The sequence below is a fragment of the Fukomys damarensis genome, unplaced genomic scaffold (genome assembly GCF_012274545.1).
Source record: "Fukomys damarensis isolate Sample0158 unplaced genomic scaffold, DMR_v1.0_HiC HiC_scaffold_36, whole genome shotgun sequence".
NCBI classification, from domain to species: Eukaryota; Metazoa; Chordata; class Mammalia; order Rodentia; family Bathyergidae; genus Fukomys; species Fukomys damarensis.
The window spans coordinates 8,016,913-8,033,986 of record NW_022900948.1 but is presented as its reverse complement, the minus strand read 5'-3'; the positions used below and the strand labels follow the sequence as shown (position 1 = coordinate 8,033,986).

The following is a 17,074-nucleotide window of genomic DNA, read 5'->3' as shown; positions in this document are numbered from 1 at the left end:
CATCCAGGAGCTAAGTCATCGGGTATGGAGCAGAACAGTGGAAGGCTGGAAAACATGAGGGACAAGACAGAGTTCCTTCTAGATCCTGGAAAGATTCTTTGTTTATTGTGAATGACGCAGTATTTCTACAATGTAGTGTTCTCTTCAGATTTGAGTGTCATGATTGCACATAAGCATTAAATATTCATTCAGAATATATCTGGATACTAGACTAGAAGTTCACAATAAATAAGAAGCTATAGTTAGAAACAGTGGAAACATTTAGAAAGTTTTTGCAATCAATTAGAGGAAAGATTATGGTAGCTCTCATTGATGGGTAGTAAGTAGTATGAGTAGTGAATAACCAAAACATGATCATATTTTAAAACTCACTGTACTTTCCTGAAGGTTTGGATAAGGAATATAAACAATCAAGGATGATTATAGGTATTATCAGCAGGTAACAGGAAGAACATTGATTTTTAACTGTGATTGTGAGGGCTGTTGATAAAACATGCTTGTTTTGAAAACCAGTGGAAATAGTGCTTTTAAAAATGTTAACAGTATGCCTTTCAGGAATTTCAAGTGGATAGTTTCATTTCTTGCAGCCCACAACTCTAATTGATTATCTAGATTATATAATGATAATGGACAGGAGTCAGGACCTGTTGAATTTTTCATGGAAACTGGTACAAAGCATATTATACACAATATTCAGAGCCTATTATCCTAATTACTTACTGTATTTCTAGGTTGTTCTAATGAATGACTATTCAGCTTTAAATAAGATATAAGAATTTTAGTTTCTATATGATATAGTGTTTAAAAATGCAAACTCAAAACTGCTTGAAATATAAAAGACTAGTCCATCCAAGCTAGAACGAGGGAGGGATATTGAGCCTGAGGTGGAGAAAGTATGTAGGGTTTTTAAGGAAAATCTTAACCCGGCCTGTGATAGGTTAAAGGTAGCCCATTCCTCATAAATAAGCAATCGCCCAGCCCAAAATCAATAAAAGGACCTTCATCTCTTTGTTCCTCTCTCTCCTTCTCTCCTTCTCTTTCCTGTCTCTCTGTCCTGTCTCTCCTCTCTCTCTTCCTTCTCTCCTCTCTCCCTGACTTGCCTTCCCTAGTAAAATCTCCTGTTGGACCTAAATAAATAAATAAATAAAAGACTATACACAAGAAAATATATAGTGAAGGATTTCTTTGAACATGATTTCCTTGGCATATGCAAGCTTGTTTTAAGTTAGAGTGTATCTGTTCAACAGTAATAAAGCACACATGTGCATTTCTGTTTTGTGGAGTTTCTTCTACAGCTTTTGTTATCTAAATATAACCCAGCACTCAATTGAAAGTATATTATTGAAACACTATCATACGACACTCTGGAATTAGACAAAACAGATGTACTATTTAAATTACATCAATAATTTTGCTTCTCTTTAAGGATCATGGTAGTGCTGAACATGAAAATAGAACTTTCACAACATTTGCATGCAAGAAATCAGAATTATGGTATGGAATAGATACTAACATTTTAAAGTATGACTATTTACATGCACATCAAAATGAATGCTTAGTAATTCTTATCACTGGAATTTTTTCTCACTAACATATTGAAAACTCTGTCACAATACATAGTATACTGCCTCAATAATATTGCCTTTTGGCCTAAAATCATAGATGTCCTAAGACAAAAATGACAACTCTATCATACAAAAATCAATTTAACCCATTTAGATGTTTGTTTAAAGTGTTATTTTGGAGTGGGTGATTTAGTTCAGTGGTTCCGCCACCTGCCCGGCAAGAGCAAGGTCCCAAGTTCAATCCTGGGAACAAACAAAAAAAAGTTATTTTGTCACTCCATAATAAAAGGATAATTTGTTTGTTTACTTGTTTGTTGGGTACTGGGGATTAAACTCCCAACCTTGTGCTTGCAAGGTAGGCGATGGCATCTCTGAGTTACATCTCCGACCCTGAGTATAATTTTTTATTAATAATGTAAAATTTTAGAACAAACTGGTTACAAGTTGCACATATGTTATGGGAACCAACTTGGGTGACATTCCCTTTGCCTATTTATTAGAAAAGGAGACTAATGCATGCCTGTTTTTGTTTGTCATTGAGTTTGACATCCTAACTTTAGTCACTTGTATTACAAATTTGGTGAGTAGACGCGGAATTTTCATTGAAGGTGACTGTTGCCTTTTTAAATTACAAAGTTTCCCAAAGGCCTTTCTCTGAAAACAGAAAATCCTTCAAGAATCTATAAAGTTACCAAAATGAGTATCTGAAAAAAATTTCAGCAAACAACTTTATGTGTGAGTATCTAGTGCTATAAATGCTTAAACCAACACATAATTTAATGGAAAAATTATCTAGATTCCTTTCAGTCAAATTAACCTACTTCACTGATGCATGCGTTCATATATTCAGCCATCCATGCACCCATTAACCCATCTATCCATTCAACTATTCAGTTTATATGAAATACCTACTCTTCTAGCTTCTACAGAAATGCATTTAAATCCCAGAGGCAAATGTGATTAAATTATTAGAGCAGGTATTGTGTATTTCTCACCAAATGATTTATATTTTACCACCAAATTATATCAACTTCTTTCCATGCCCATGATCACTATTGTAAACTAAAGTACCAAAATGTGTCCTATCAAGCCAAATAATTTGTCTTTCTAATAGTCTTTTGCAGGCCTCCCTCTCCATACTCACCCAGTCACTATGTTCTGAAGACTACTTTCTGAAGAGCAGACCAGAAAATGTAAGATTTCATTCTGGTCATGTCACTCCTGTACATAAAGCCACTCATTGCTTTTCTATCTACATTTTTTGCACTTACTAATCACATAACACATTTTCTAGAGTTGGGTTCTAGTGACAGTCACCTTAACATCTTTTTAAAGGTGGTAACTTTTATTTGGTTAGTCTCCCTCGTATAAGAAGTGCCTAGTATGCCCTGATATTTATTTTAGATATGCAGCCCTCGTCTTTTGATTGAATAAATGGAATATAAGAGCAATATTATTATGTTCAATTCATAATGCTGAAAAAACATTAAGGAAGAAATGAATAGAGACAAATGAATGGTTCCATTTTATATATTTGCATCATATTGAGGTGAAAATGTCAGGAAGTTTCTTGAATATGCAAATAAAATTACTTGAGAAATCTCTGACACACACACACATGACATGTGAGCAAAAAGTAGAATGAATGCTTAAATTTTAAAAACTGGTTTCTGTGAAAGACACATTGCCATTAATCTCCCCTCAAAACACCTCTCCTTGTTTCAAAAATAATCATTGTTTTAATTTTCTGAAGCAGTTCCAGAAATCTTCTTTCATATCTTTAGTTACACTGTCATGGGCCTCACTATTCTGAATAAATTTTAATAGTTTAGCTTTCACATTCACTTTGGATTTAGGGAAGAGCCAAAATTTAAATGGTGCAAAAACCAGTGAGTGAGGTGAATGAACACACATCATAATTTTTTTTTCTTTTTCTTTTTTTCTTTTTTTTTTTTTTGTGCTGGGGATCAAACTTAGTCCTTGTGCTTGCAAGGCAGGTGCTGGAACCACTGAGCTAAATTTCCGGCCTCATCATAATATTTTTATGAGCCTGCCATTCATGATGATACTCAGAAGTAACATTCACCATATAGTTGATCACATCTCTTAAAGACACTTATGAAAGAGGACTTCTAGACTGAGTATAAAAGTTCCAAGAATGATGGGATAATTTTATCTGAAGTGATGGAAAATGTTTCGAGGTAGAGTAAGGGCAATATGTCTTTTAGTGTATTTTTGAAAAGTTACATATTGACCATATATGTTGATCACTTCTTGTACTCCATACTCAGTGTACAGAAGGGAACACATCTAAGGAGGAGTGGAACACAGAGAAGTAAGGAAACAGATGCAAATGAATGTACTATTATATCATACACAGATCAGATAAGAATATGAAAACAATAAAAATAACTAAAAATTGGGGGTCAGAGATTTAGTTCAGTGATTCTGCCTCCTCCATTGAAAGTGCAAAGTCCCAAATTCAATCCCCATACCAAAAAAATTAAAATTAAAATTAAGTATCCATAGAAAGGAGAAATTCAAGTATAATGATTTAGTGAGGAGAATTTTGAATCAATAGGAGTACATGGATAGTAGATTATGTCATTTGTTAAATATTTTCAGGTAAGGGGGTGTGATTAAAAATATATATGTATTTTTCAAGTAAAATAAATTTCTTGCAGATCTCATAGCATAAACACCATCAATGATCTTGATACGATCAACTTAATCAGAATAAGGACAGAAAGAACTGATGGCAATGAAGAAGGAAGGAAAGAGATTTTTTTAATATTCTTGATGAAATATACTATTTGAAGCATGATAAAGCATTCAAATAAGCAAAAAATAAAACTTTTTGATTATGAGGATTAGATTATGGGCATAGGTTAAATATATTATATTCTTAATAAATGTGAGCTCTTAATTATATGAGAAGACTATTACTATATTGTAGTAAGCTTTAAATCTTTTTTTGTGGGAGAATGAGACATTGTTATATTTTTGTTACAAATCATGTATGATAAATACGTACAATTCAATTTTTATATGTTAACTATTTTTTTAAAAAGATGATATCCAAGTTTCAAATTGAAAATATGACTAAAGATTCAACTAATAGGCCAAGTATATTTTTGCAGGGAAAAGTAAAGATGAATTTGAATTAGAAATAGCATTGAAGAAGGCTGGCAATTTAGCTCAGTGGTTCCATGGCCTGCCTAACAGGCAAAAGGTCCCAAGTTCGATCCTCAGTACCAAAGATGAAAAGGGAAATAGCATTAACGATAGACTGGATGAGATCAGTAGAGAATATAAAGCACTATATGCTAAAGGAGGAAATGACAAAAACTACCCTTTTTTTTTTGGACTTAGCAATACAAAGTCCCCATTGATCTACTTTTCAAGGTAAGTAGGGGTTAGAAATCTGAAATAGTTTGAAGAATATTTTGAATTTAGGGCAGGAAATGTATAATAATTATGAAATTCTCAACTCAGTTGAGAATGTTGACCTGAAAGATGAATTTGAGGCTGCAATTTGAGGTATATATGGTCTAAATCAAACACTCTTTTCATTTTTTTATAAATGGATACAATTGTGACCATTAATTATGAATCTTGAGTATCACTGGATTAAGAAATGCCTAGCAGATTAAGAAAGCATGCCTCTGGATGTACCTGGGTGGGTCGTGGAGGTATGATCTTGAGTGTTATACATGGTCCTCAGTCCATTTTTCTCCAGAACTAATCATTCCCCTGCTCTACTTACTAGTCAACACAAACTGAACTTCTTTGCTCCACTATGTGCTTCTACTATGGTATTTCTGCCTTGAAAACAGCATAACCCAATTCCTGAACAATGAACTCTACTACTTTAGGTTGTAGGTGTTAGGCATTGTGCCGTAGTGATGGGAAAGTAGAGTCATTTCTGTGACTATGCATGAACATGATTTCAAAGCATTTAAGACTGGCTTGAGAGCGGTTATGAAAATTTTAAAGAAGCAGGTTTGAGAAACCATAGAATGCTCTCAGCAGACAGAGCCTGATGGGTAATTCCAGTCAAATCTCTGAAGACAAGATGCTGATTGAAAGACAGACAACAAAGGCCAGCCTTAGAAGGTTTCAGGAGGGAACAAGGATTCCACTGGCAATTATTATGCTACACTCTGAAAAAACATTTATCTATATTTTGTTCATGTCCTGATATTTAGGTGACTGAGATTAGGGTGGTAGACAAACTAATCCAAAGAAAGACATTTCAAAGTGCCCAATGTTCAGGCTGTGGCATGGGTACTACTGGCTGCTTTTAGTTGGATTTATAGTGAAAGGGTAGAAAAATTTGAAAAACTTAATTTTGGCCTAGAAGAAACCATACATAAAATAGGGGAAAAAGAAAATGTGGCCACTTTAGCTAGTGCCCTTAAAAAGAAACCAAGTACTTTGTACAGATACAAGAGAAAAGATGTCTTAAGGGTACCTCTGAAAGAATGAAGACCCCACCCACTCTAGGGGTGCAAAAGTGTCAATGTTTCATTTGAGAAGAAAGCCCTCAGGAAACCGGCTTGAGTGGGGCCTCCTAAGGAATTGCTTCTGTTGGATTCATTTCACTATGTTCAGCATTTCAAACACTCAGAGGCTGCTATAGCAATAGTCTCAAGGAGCTGGCCACTGCTTCCACTTACATCAGACCTCAGCATTGCTTACATTATACTGGTTTTACTGGCATGCAGAATGCAAGAGTTATGGCATCAGAGAGGCTTACCCTAGATTTTGAGTGAAGACTGTAAAGGTCATAGAAGGAGCTGCAGAGAGGACAGTGTATGAAACTATGGGAATGAAACCAAAGATTCAGTACAGACAGTAGAATATTGGAGATGCCTGAGATGTGAAAGGCCTGCCAAGGAAAGCTGCAGGCTTTGAGTACAGCCAGCTGAAGAGGAAGGCTTTGTGGGCTTCAACTGAGAAGACCAGAGGGATTGGGCCATCCAAGTACTTTGGAACTCACATTTTACTACCTTGAGTGCCAAATGCAGAGCTTCAGGATTTTATGTGGTCCATGCTGGGTTTCTGTCTGGCTCTGGTCTGACCTTTTTCTACCCTTTACTTCTCCCCTTTGTTATGGAAATATTTACCATTTTCCATATACTCTGGGATTATGGAGTTATTTTTACAGGAGTTTTCAGAAAAGAGTTCACTTTGAACTTCAGAAGAGACTTGAACTCGGGCTTTTAAAAAGTGCTTTAATTGTTGAGGAGGGATTATTATGTTTCTGGCTATACTAGGACAGCTGTACTGTATAAGGCAGCATTGTGAAATTGCAATTATTATATACATTTTAGGAGTTTAAGTATGGCTTAAGGAGATATGTTTAGGTTTAAAGTTGACAAGGTAGAGGCCAGGGATTTAGCTCAGTGGTTCCACTGCCTGCCTTGCAAGCGCAAAGACCCAAGTTCGATCACTGGTACCAAAAAATAAATAAATAAAGTTGACAAGGTATGTACTGTGACCATAGTCTTGATTTGTCAGCTTCATTGAATCAAAAACACCTAGAAAATTAGTAAAGCATGCTCATGGGTGCTTCCAGGTGGGTCATGGAAATGTGAACTCACCCTTCTCCAACACTATTTCCCTGTTCTGCTTTCTAGCTGCCATAAATTTAACAGCTCTGCTGCACAACTAATATCTACCATGATATTTCTGCCTTGGAGACAGCAGACCATGACTAAATTCACTGAACCATGAGCCAAGTGAAACCTCTCTTTTAAGGTGTAGATGTTAGATATTATATCCCAGCAATGGGAAAGCTGACTAATACAGTTAGGAACACTTCAAAAATAATTAAGAAACACATTTTCATTGAAGGAAATTGTCATAAAGTTAATGCTTCTTACATGCCGATTAGTGAAAACATTAAGACAGTATGAAACATATTCAAAGGACTAAAAGTAAGATCAGAGTACTCATATGAATTTACTATTCCAAGCACACAAAATTATTTAGGGCATGCATAATGCAATATTTCACAGATACATAAAAATTGACACAGGTCTATTCCATTATTAATTACATTAGCATCATCTCATTACCTGAATAGAAAAATTATAAATCTGTTAAATATTTAATTTTGCTCATTCCCACAAAATATTACTTAACAAATACATCAGCATCTAGTTGCTGTACTTTATAGAATCAGGATCTTTATTTATTGAATTTTTAATCTAATCACTTCAGACTGAAAGGCATCACACAAAATCTTACCATTCAAATAAAAAATGTAGCAATGCTTATAAAGCCTTTTACTGATTATTGATGTATTTAGTGAGTATTTTTGCTTTCTGATGCTGAACTTAGAATTTTTTAACAACAATAATCCATATACCTCAAGTATTGGAAGAGAAGGAAAATTTAACTTAACAATATCAAAAAGAAAACATGAAGAAGTTATCATTATGTACATAATTAAAAATAAAAACTGCATTCATGAGTTTAATTTGACAGATAATATGACACCATCTGTCAGAAATACAAAAGAGGATGATTAGTATACATTATTTACTTCCACGAGGTTTGCATTTCCTAGTGTGATCTGATATATTTGGCTCAGCAAAATGTTTCAAGCATATTTTATAAATACTTAAACATTAAATCCACGAAATCAAAATATTCTATATTAGTATTTTAGTACCAGGTAAAATTGAATGACTAGTTTCCTAAACTATGAAAATTATACAGAACTACTATATGTATTTGTCAAGATAAAGTACTGTGAACAAGGAAATAAACAGGTATTCTAAACATTTTAAGGGTTCTTGAGATAGTGCTACAGAATAAGGCTATAAAATGTATTTACTAAGCATAGATTTTGATGTCAGAAGGAAATGAGCTCAGTGTCATGACTCTGTCCAATAAGTAACTGATCCTGGGTCAGTAATATCTCTCTTCAATCTTCCGTAAAAGCGGTCATTAACAGTAGCACTTATGATATGGCTTTCTTTTGAGAATAGTATAGATGAAATGTTTAAATAATGCATAGAAAATTTTAAAATTTCAGTTTATTGTTTTTAATAGAATCCTCAACATTGGGTACTTTTGTTGAGAATAGTATACATGAAATGTTAAAATAGTTCATGGAAAATTTTAAATTTATTTGTTTATTTTTTAATACAATGTTCAACTTTTACTAATAATTCATTACTTTTATTATATTAAAAATTAATAGCAATTTATCAAAAAGAATAAATATAACATATTGAAGCCTATAAAACTTATATTTAACTTAAAAAAGAATTAATAGCATATAAACATAGATAAAAGTGAGAACAAAAGTTGATCATGGCTTTTTTCCATGGAAAATATTATAAACAGAAAGATAACTTTAAAATGACCTCCAGTTATTCCAACTGACACAATGAACCATATATGAGTTTATAGTTAAATTAGCATTCACCAAAGCATTTTAGCTCCATTTACTCTCAGTTTAGCTATAGATGCATAATTCATCAGATATTGAACTAGCCTCATACTTTATGTGGACAGTGAAAATTTTATCCTTCTTTGTTATTTCCATAATATAACATTTGGTAGAACTAGATGCTTGAATTTCCATATTTTCTTCAGTTTGCTACTAAAACTCTAAAAATGAAAAAGAAAATTATTTCCAATCATAACTGGAAAGTTAGATGTACATTTAAGATTGTTTTTTTTGTGTGTGTGTGGCACCCAATTTTCTGCTTTAAAGTTTTCTAAACTAAATATAAACTCATAAAATTAATAGCCAGAGGAATCTTCAAAGAACAAAAATAATATAAAAGAAAATAATATAAAAAGAAGATAGAAATAATATAAAAATAATATATAAAAATTATAAAAGAAAATAAGGTTGCTGAAGTAATTAGTCACACAGGCACAGTTAGAATTCAGATTATCTGAATTATAAACTAATTTTGATGCATGACATTATGCTTGACTAATTTTTTATTAATTAATCCACAAATACTTATAAAGAAACTATTGAAATCCCACAACTTCTTATCTGAAATCCTTGAAGTTGTATATATATTGGAATTCAGGATTATTTTAAGTATGTTTGTATACAACTTTCATTACCTGACATACAACATGATACAGTAGTGTAATGTTTATTAAATAAAACTTATACATTAACAGTAAGACACCCTAAAATTGCACAAATTGAAGCAAATGCTATGGATGTACATGGTACATGGGGAATTTATGATAGAGAAACTGACCTCTTTCAATTAGAAATGATTAAGAAAAGATGTGAAGGACAAATTTAAGTTAAATAGAAATATCAGAGGAATGGGGAGAAATGAGAGATGCTTTCTGGCCAGAATGAAAAGTGAATTTAAAAAATTCTATAGCGAGAAAAGGAGAGAGCACTTTGACCTACTAAACGAAGGCCAATATGACTGGAGAACAGAGAAGAGAAGGGCAAGAGGAACAGAGTCAAACTGGAATGACCTATGGAAATCAGTCTAGGTAGAATATCCCACGTCAAGTTGAATAATTTTGTTCTTCACCTTGAAATAATCAGAAATCTTAGATATAAATTAATATTCTATACTAACAGAATAAAACCAGAACCACACAATCATCTCATTAGAAATAGAAAAAGACTTGAAAAATTCAGAACTCTTGATAAAGACTATAAAAAAACTAATATAAGGAAATTTTTCAAACAAGTAAAGAGCATCAAAACAACAACAAAAATAAACCTAAAGTTGTCTTTTTGTTTAATGACCAAAGAATGTTCTACCCATTGGATCCAAAACAAGACAATTACAATCATTATGATCACTCCTATTCAACTTTATGCTGGATTTTCTAATGAGGTTTGAAAGCAAGAAATAGAATTTTAAAAAATACTCTCTAGATAACTGGTACAACATTCTTGGTTCTTTGCATGTCATGCCTGGTCCTTTTTTATTGTGTTCTAATCAATGTTAAGTTTGCTTCATTGGGTTTCTCCTCCTCCTCTTCCTTCTTCCATTCAGATTTATTTTCTCTCAAAGATAAATTCCTTAGAAATGATTTCATCCTCCTGGCTTTTAAGAGTTTCTGCAACATGTCAGAATCTGTTTAAACTAAGGCCAATTTGTGTCTTGACCATTTCTGCTGCATAATCTCTTCTGTATACACATTGCCCAATTTTCCAGCAGCAATTGAAGTGTTCCAAATTAGTGGGAAGAGATACTACCCCAGGAATCTTTGAGAGCCTGGTATTGCAACCTCTTATGCTTCACAATGTTTGTTTTCTTAATTAGTGTTCCCTCAAAAATAATCTCTAATCAGTTCTCTGCTCACTATCCAAATGAAACCCTATGCAGATCTATTGAGTTATGTCTCTGTTGAGCTCCGTGTGTGTAAACTATAAGTAACTCCGTCTTTCTGGACTCAAAGAACTATTTCCTAAATTTATATATTCTCCAGTTTTCTCTATCCCTGTATTGTGTTCTGGAAACTCTTAGTAGACGATAATCTAGCACAACAGTAGGGGTAGAATCAGTCTTTTTTACATATCAAAATAGTCTTTATTGTCTGCTGCCCATGCTTTTCTTAACTGTCATTGCGTGTGTTTTGCCCCTCTTACCTTATCTGTGCCTCCTTTCTTCACTCCCTCTCTCTCCTTTCCTTCCATTTTTACTCTCAAGTGTTCTCCAAATGTCATGCTTTTGAAAATTTTGTATTAAAGGGTTTTATTTCATAAAAATATATTAGTCTCTTCATCTGTGTGTTTCAGCATTTTAATGACTTGATTTTGTGACCACTATTTTCATATTTAAATCTCTGTATTTTAAATTTTTGTTGGTTCCTCTAGTAAAACTCTGTCCAATAGAAATGTAGCATGATCCTAAGAGATAATTTTTGTTTCTAGTACTCACATGAAAAACAGTAAGAAGAAAGTTGTGAACTTCATTTTCTTGATGATTTTATAACTGTCATGCCTTTTTCATTTCATTTAAATGTGCTTTCAATCCTTTCAATTTACATAAAAGCCTAATAAGGTAATTTACATTTTAATACTGTCATAAATCTGGTGTGACCTTTATTCTTAAAAGGCCATCTTTATTTAAATACTATATTATTTAGAAATTTTGACCTGTGTATCTGCTTCATAATATTTACAGTGAAAATATATATTAGTATAACCAAATTATCTAAATAAACAGGTTTCCACCTGAATTAAATATTAAAGTTATTTCTTTGCAATGTTCACAACCATTAGACCAAACTGGTCCATGTATTTTTTTTTGAGAATTGATTTGATGTTTAATGAAAGATGACTGGTTTGAAATTGTATCTGTATAAGAAAATTCACTAATTATTCTGTCAACTCAGTGTTTTTTAACATCAGACTCAATAGTATATGTAGCTATGATATTTTGATTTTTTTTCTGGTGAATTGCTCAGTTTGGTAGATTCTGTATCCTAAATAGATGTGTGTAGCACTGTAAATCTCTGCTATCATCATCTGTTGTTAATTTATGTCTGAAAAATGTGTAAAATTTTATTTCATTCCAATTTTTAAACATTTTATATCTGTTTCTTTAGGAGACAAACATATAACTTCAGCTTCAGATTGATCTCATTCATATGTAATATGGTAACTGCAAGAAAACACAAATAAGACACATTTCCTTGTTTGTTTGTCTGTTTTTGATTATTAACTATATATTTGGCCGAAATTCCTTGGGTTTCAAGAAAATCTTCAATTAGAAGTAAATCTAAAAAAAAAAAAAAAATGACCTCTGCCATACTGAACTAGAATGAATTGGCAAAGAACACAAGATTATTAAATTCATTTTCATCTAAATCTCCTAAAATTTCCATAAGCTGTTGTTGATTTATAATATCTGTCATATGGACTGTGCAATTTTTTTTTGGGGGGGTACCTGGGATTGAACTCTGGACCTTGCAATTGTGAGGAAGGTACACCACCACTGAGGTGAGCTAAATCCCTGGCCCTAGACTGTGCAGTTTTCATACCTGTGTCCTTGACAATTTAAAAAGTCAGCTACAGAAATCTAACACAAATATTTTTAGTGTGCACAATACATTGGAATCAAGTAATAAAGGAAGAAATACCAGTCTCTTGATTTAACATTCTGATAAGTATCTAGATTTTGAGTCAAAATAGCTGGAGCATCACCTGTCAAGATAAAAAGTCTCATCTCTAACTCATATTATTTAACAGCAGTAAAATACTAAAAGATAATTCCACCATTAGTTTAATTTTTAGGATGGAAAATTATTGTATTTCTTGGTGATTTAAAAATCTTTCAATGCAAAATTTTCTAGAACATATTAATTGCACAATCTGTTATATTATCTATGACATAATTTTCAATGTGGCATCTCATAGAGAAAACCCATTGTTCTCTCAGTCTCTTCTGGTTTAATTTTCCATTTTCAATGACTTCTTTTACATCTGTTCTTTGATGTGCCCCATTTAGTATGCTTTCCTCTTACATTTTGAAATGAATCCCTACATTTTTGGGGCTGGCAAAACAATTTAATAATACCATACATAAAATAATAATTATGTAAACGTAATAACCAATTGCAACTTGCGATTATATTTTTCTGATTCGGGCTATCGATATAAATATTCACACAAAGTTCTTATTATGATAAATGGGCACATAAAAACAATTCAAATAATTAATTTTTGACTAATTATATTGTTGATGCATCTATGTATAACACCTGAAATAATGCAATTGCCCAAAATGCTCAAACATTAACATTTCAAGATGCAGCAGTATGCGTTACAAAGATCATTTTTCATTATTTTATACATTTAAAATAAATCAATAAAATTAAGATTTAAAAAAGTTCTTCAGTTATACTCATTTCATTCCAAGGGCTTAGCATATATTTATGCTGGCTTCATTATTGCACAGTGTCACCTTTCTGGTCATTGGAACAAAATACAAAGAGCATAATGGAGAAGAGGCTTAATTTGATTCATTTCAGAGGCTTCTATCCATGAATTGACTCCGAGGCAGGAACAACAAGGCAGAAGAAGATGCTAAAGTAAAGCTCTTCACTTCATTTTGTCCGGAAAGAAAACACAGGGATTGAGTGTCAGCAAGAGATACATTTACCAAAGGCACACTCTCCATGGCCCACCTCCAACTATACCCCATCACCTCGGAGCACATTCACGTCCATGACTTAGTCACCTTCTCAAGAATCTCTTAATATGATCAAGTTGACAGCTAAGGTCAAGTGGTATAAGCCCACCCTGTGTCATCTGACACCTAATCACATCTCCTTAAACCATACTTGGTCTCCAAACAAACACAGTAACAAGTCAATAGTTCTATCTCGTATACACCTGCTTGGTTATTCCCTGTCTGACCTAAAACAGTAATATCTTCCCCAAAGTCTCTACATTTCCAGCATTGTTTAAAAGTCCAAGTCAAAATCTCCTTGAGGCTCAATTCTTATCTGTGATACCCTGTAAAATTTAAAAAGCAAGCTGCTTCATCCCAAGATGAAAGTAAATATTCCCATTCTAAAATGGGAGAATAGGAGGGTAGAAAAGAATGGGACCAAAGGAAGACAAAAACCAAACAAGGTAAACATTAAGTGCTAGAGCTGCATATTAGATATTCATAACATTTGGTCATAAATGTGAGTTCAAAGGACTTTAACAGCCCACATTTATGGGCTTGCTGTTTTTTTTATTTTTATTGAGTTTATTGGTAAAGTGTAGGAATACAGTACAGTTACATTCATTACTGGGATCTTGTACCTTTACATGACAGGCCTTGGTTCTCATTTTTTCCCCTTGTCCCTGTCCTCCCTTCACCCACTCCTCCCCTTCACATTTCCAAATACTTTATTTCCATTTTTTTTGGCCTTGCTATTTTTAAAGCATTTCCAAAGTTTTCTAGATCGCATAGTCTAATATAGTCACAGGAATTAATGTACTTCTCTGATACTAATTTCTTAAAGGAGTAAAAGTTTCAAACCTCTCCAGCAAGAAAATATCAATAATACAGGATATGATAATGCAAAGCTGCCCATTTGATGTTGTTCAGGGGAAGTTGGCTTCTTATGTTCCTATTCCAATGGAGCTCATTGCTTAATACATTCACCTATGAACTTTAGGGAATCAATCCCATGATGAGTATCATATCTTCATTATCCAATCAACTGTAGTCTCTTATTCATTCAAGCTAACCATTAAGACAATTGGCACCAACAGTGAGATTTTAGATGGTAAAACATATATATGTAGTTCAACCCAATCCACCATAAAATAATATCACATAACTTTGCATAAACACTAAAACACTGTTCTTGCATCTCCCACTCTTTTAAACTGGCTAAAATTGCCCATTCTATAAACCCATAATAAATATTTGCTGTTTTCTTTTTCTTTAAGCAGAAAATTACTTTTAAAAGAATTTTTAAAGAGCTAAGTGTATTTTACATTTACTCACAAAGGGATAGATCATTTTGGGTTCTCTCCATTCTTTTGTATGGATCCAAACTTTCTTCTAGTATCATTTTCCTTTGTTGTTAAGTAATTTGCTTTAACATGTGTCATTTTTAAATCTCTAGTGGTTTCTTATTATTTCTTTCACTTAACTTTAAAAATGAGAACCAAGACCTGCCATGTAAAGGTGCAAGATGCCAATGATGAATGTAACCGTACTGTATACCTAAAATGCACTAATAAACTCAATGAGGAAAAAAAATTTAAATCTCTTTGAAGTCAGAAAAGTTGATAGCTTTGAATGGTACCCAGAATGAGACAAAACTCTGCTATAGGTCTTCTATGAATGTTGCTCTGCCAATTAAACCATATGGCCTAAATGTGTGAAAGGTCAGTGATATGGAGAGATTCTGTTTGTAGCCTTTGGCATGCCTGTATAGGCAAATCACAGCATAAGCCTTAATGATTTTGGAGTAAAACTCTGCCATCTCCCACAAAAAGACTACTCTCCTTTTGAGAAAGAGCTCTCAGCCTATGAGTGAGCCTTAATATAAACTGGCAATTTAACTGCTGAACACTACATGATGATGTAACATCCTGAATAATGATGAGCTGCCTGTCAGGAATTGGTTGTCATCTGCCTCATTGGCTATATACACAGCGACATTCCATCATCACACTGCAGAAGTATGCATGTGGCAGGGGCCCAAGAGGGACCGAAGGCACAAATAAGTTACACAAGTTGCACACACGCACATGCTCCACCCCGCACACTTGGTCTCACAGAGATTTACCAACTATGGATTGACAGAGTATAAACTTGGGCTGAATTTAAAGCTGGTTCTACACCACATATATTTACCACCTGAGAGTAAAAAGCTGCAGTGCTCCGTTCCCTCCAGGACATCCAGGAAGGACTGCAGGGAAGTGACATCCTTCCAGTGGGTAGAACTTTAAAAGGAAAAATGGTCTACTCTCTTACTCTTCTCTACAAGTTAGAGTGCACTATTTTTCCCCATTTAAATATTTCTGCTAAACTTCAGAATTTGTAAATTTGTTTTCTGTCTTTACAAATGGCCCAAAACTATTTCTTAATCCATGGTGGAACAATATACATATGTACACTGTGTGCCATATAGAACCTCCATAAATTAAATTCAAATAAGTTTTCTAACAAATTACCTCTTATCTTTTTGATGGCATGCTATAATAAAATGCTAAGCGAAATTTTATTCATTCTTAATTCCACAGCAATTATCACTGAGTCTCTTGGCATAGAGATTATATTAAAAATGTTAATAAATTTGAAGTGTTATATAAATATAAACTTTAGGTTAAGATACATGTCATGTGGGAAATATTCTGAAATACTAAATTTATTATAATTTTGTTTGGGTATTTGCTACTAAGTAAATTAATTATTAGAGCTTCATTTTAGGTTTATTCCTGTTTTATCTGATAGGAAGAGAGCAAAAGTTAATATTAAATAAATAACTTGGAAAGGAGGGTAAAAATTAGTGTAAAATTATCAATTCCTACATTATGCATCATCAAATATGTAAGAAAGAATATAATTTCAAAGGACACAGGTAGAGTAGCAGTTTCATGTCCTTAAATATTCAAATATTGAGGCCAAATACTAGAAAGAAAAGATCTAGAAAGGAGAGGGCAGCATAAGTACCTTTTAGAAAACCACAAAAATTTTGAGCTATCATACATAGATGTGAAGTATCGCTGTCACTTATTTGAGATATTCTTCCACTTATGAGTTCAAGTTTTTCTGCACTGAATCATTTTTAAAAGACTATTTTCCTATGATAGTAGCACTGGCCCCATTTCAATCTTCTTAGTAGAACTTTGAAATCATAAATGACCAAGTTCATCCCCAATTAGAAATAGCTAAATTATAGTAAATGGATATGTAGTGTTCATTAGCAATGCCATTCTTAAATTATTGAAGTGAGTTTTTTTATTATATTCCACACAGGACAAGACAGAATTCTGAACAAAAATCTAGCTCATTCAGAATCTCAAAAACTAG

General features: G+C 33.1%; 1 long non-coding RNA gene across 1 annotated transcript; it reads left to right on the top strand.

Annotated features, from left to right (window-relative positions):
* The first annotated feature begins 2,680 nt into the window (after window positions 1-2,680).
* LOC104872684 lies at window positions 2,681-12,207 on the top strand. Its single transcript, XR_783244.2, has 3 exons — window positions 2,681-2,758; window positions 4,938-4,970; window positions 12,135-12,207. It is a non-coding gene; the product is annotated as an uncharacterized LOC104872684 (long non-coding RNA).
* Window positions 12,208-17,074: the final 4,867 nt, after the last annotated feature.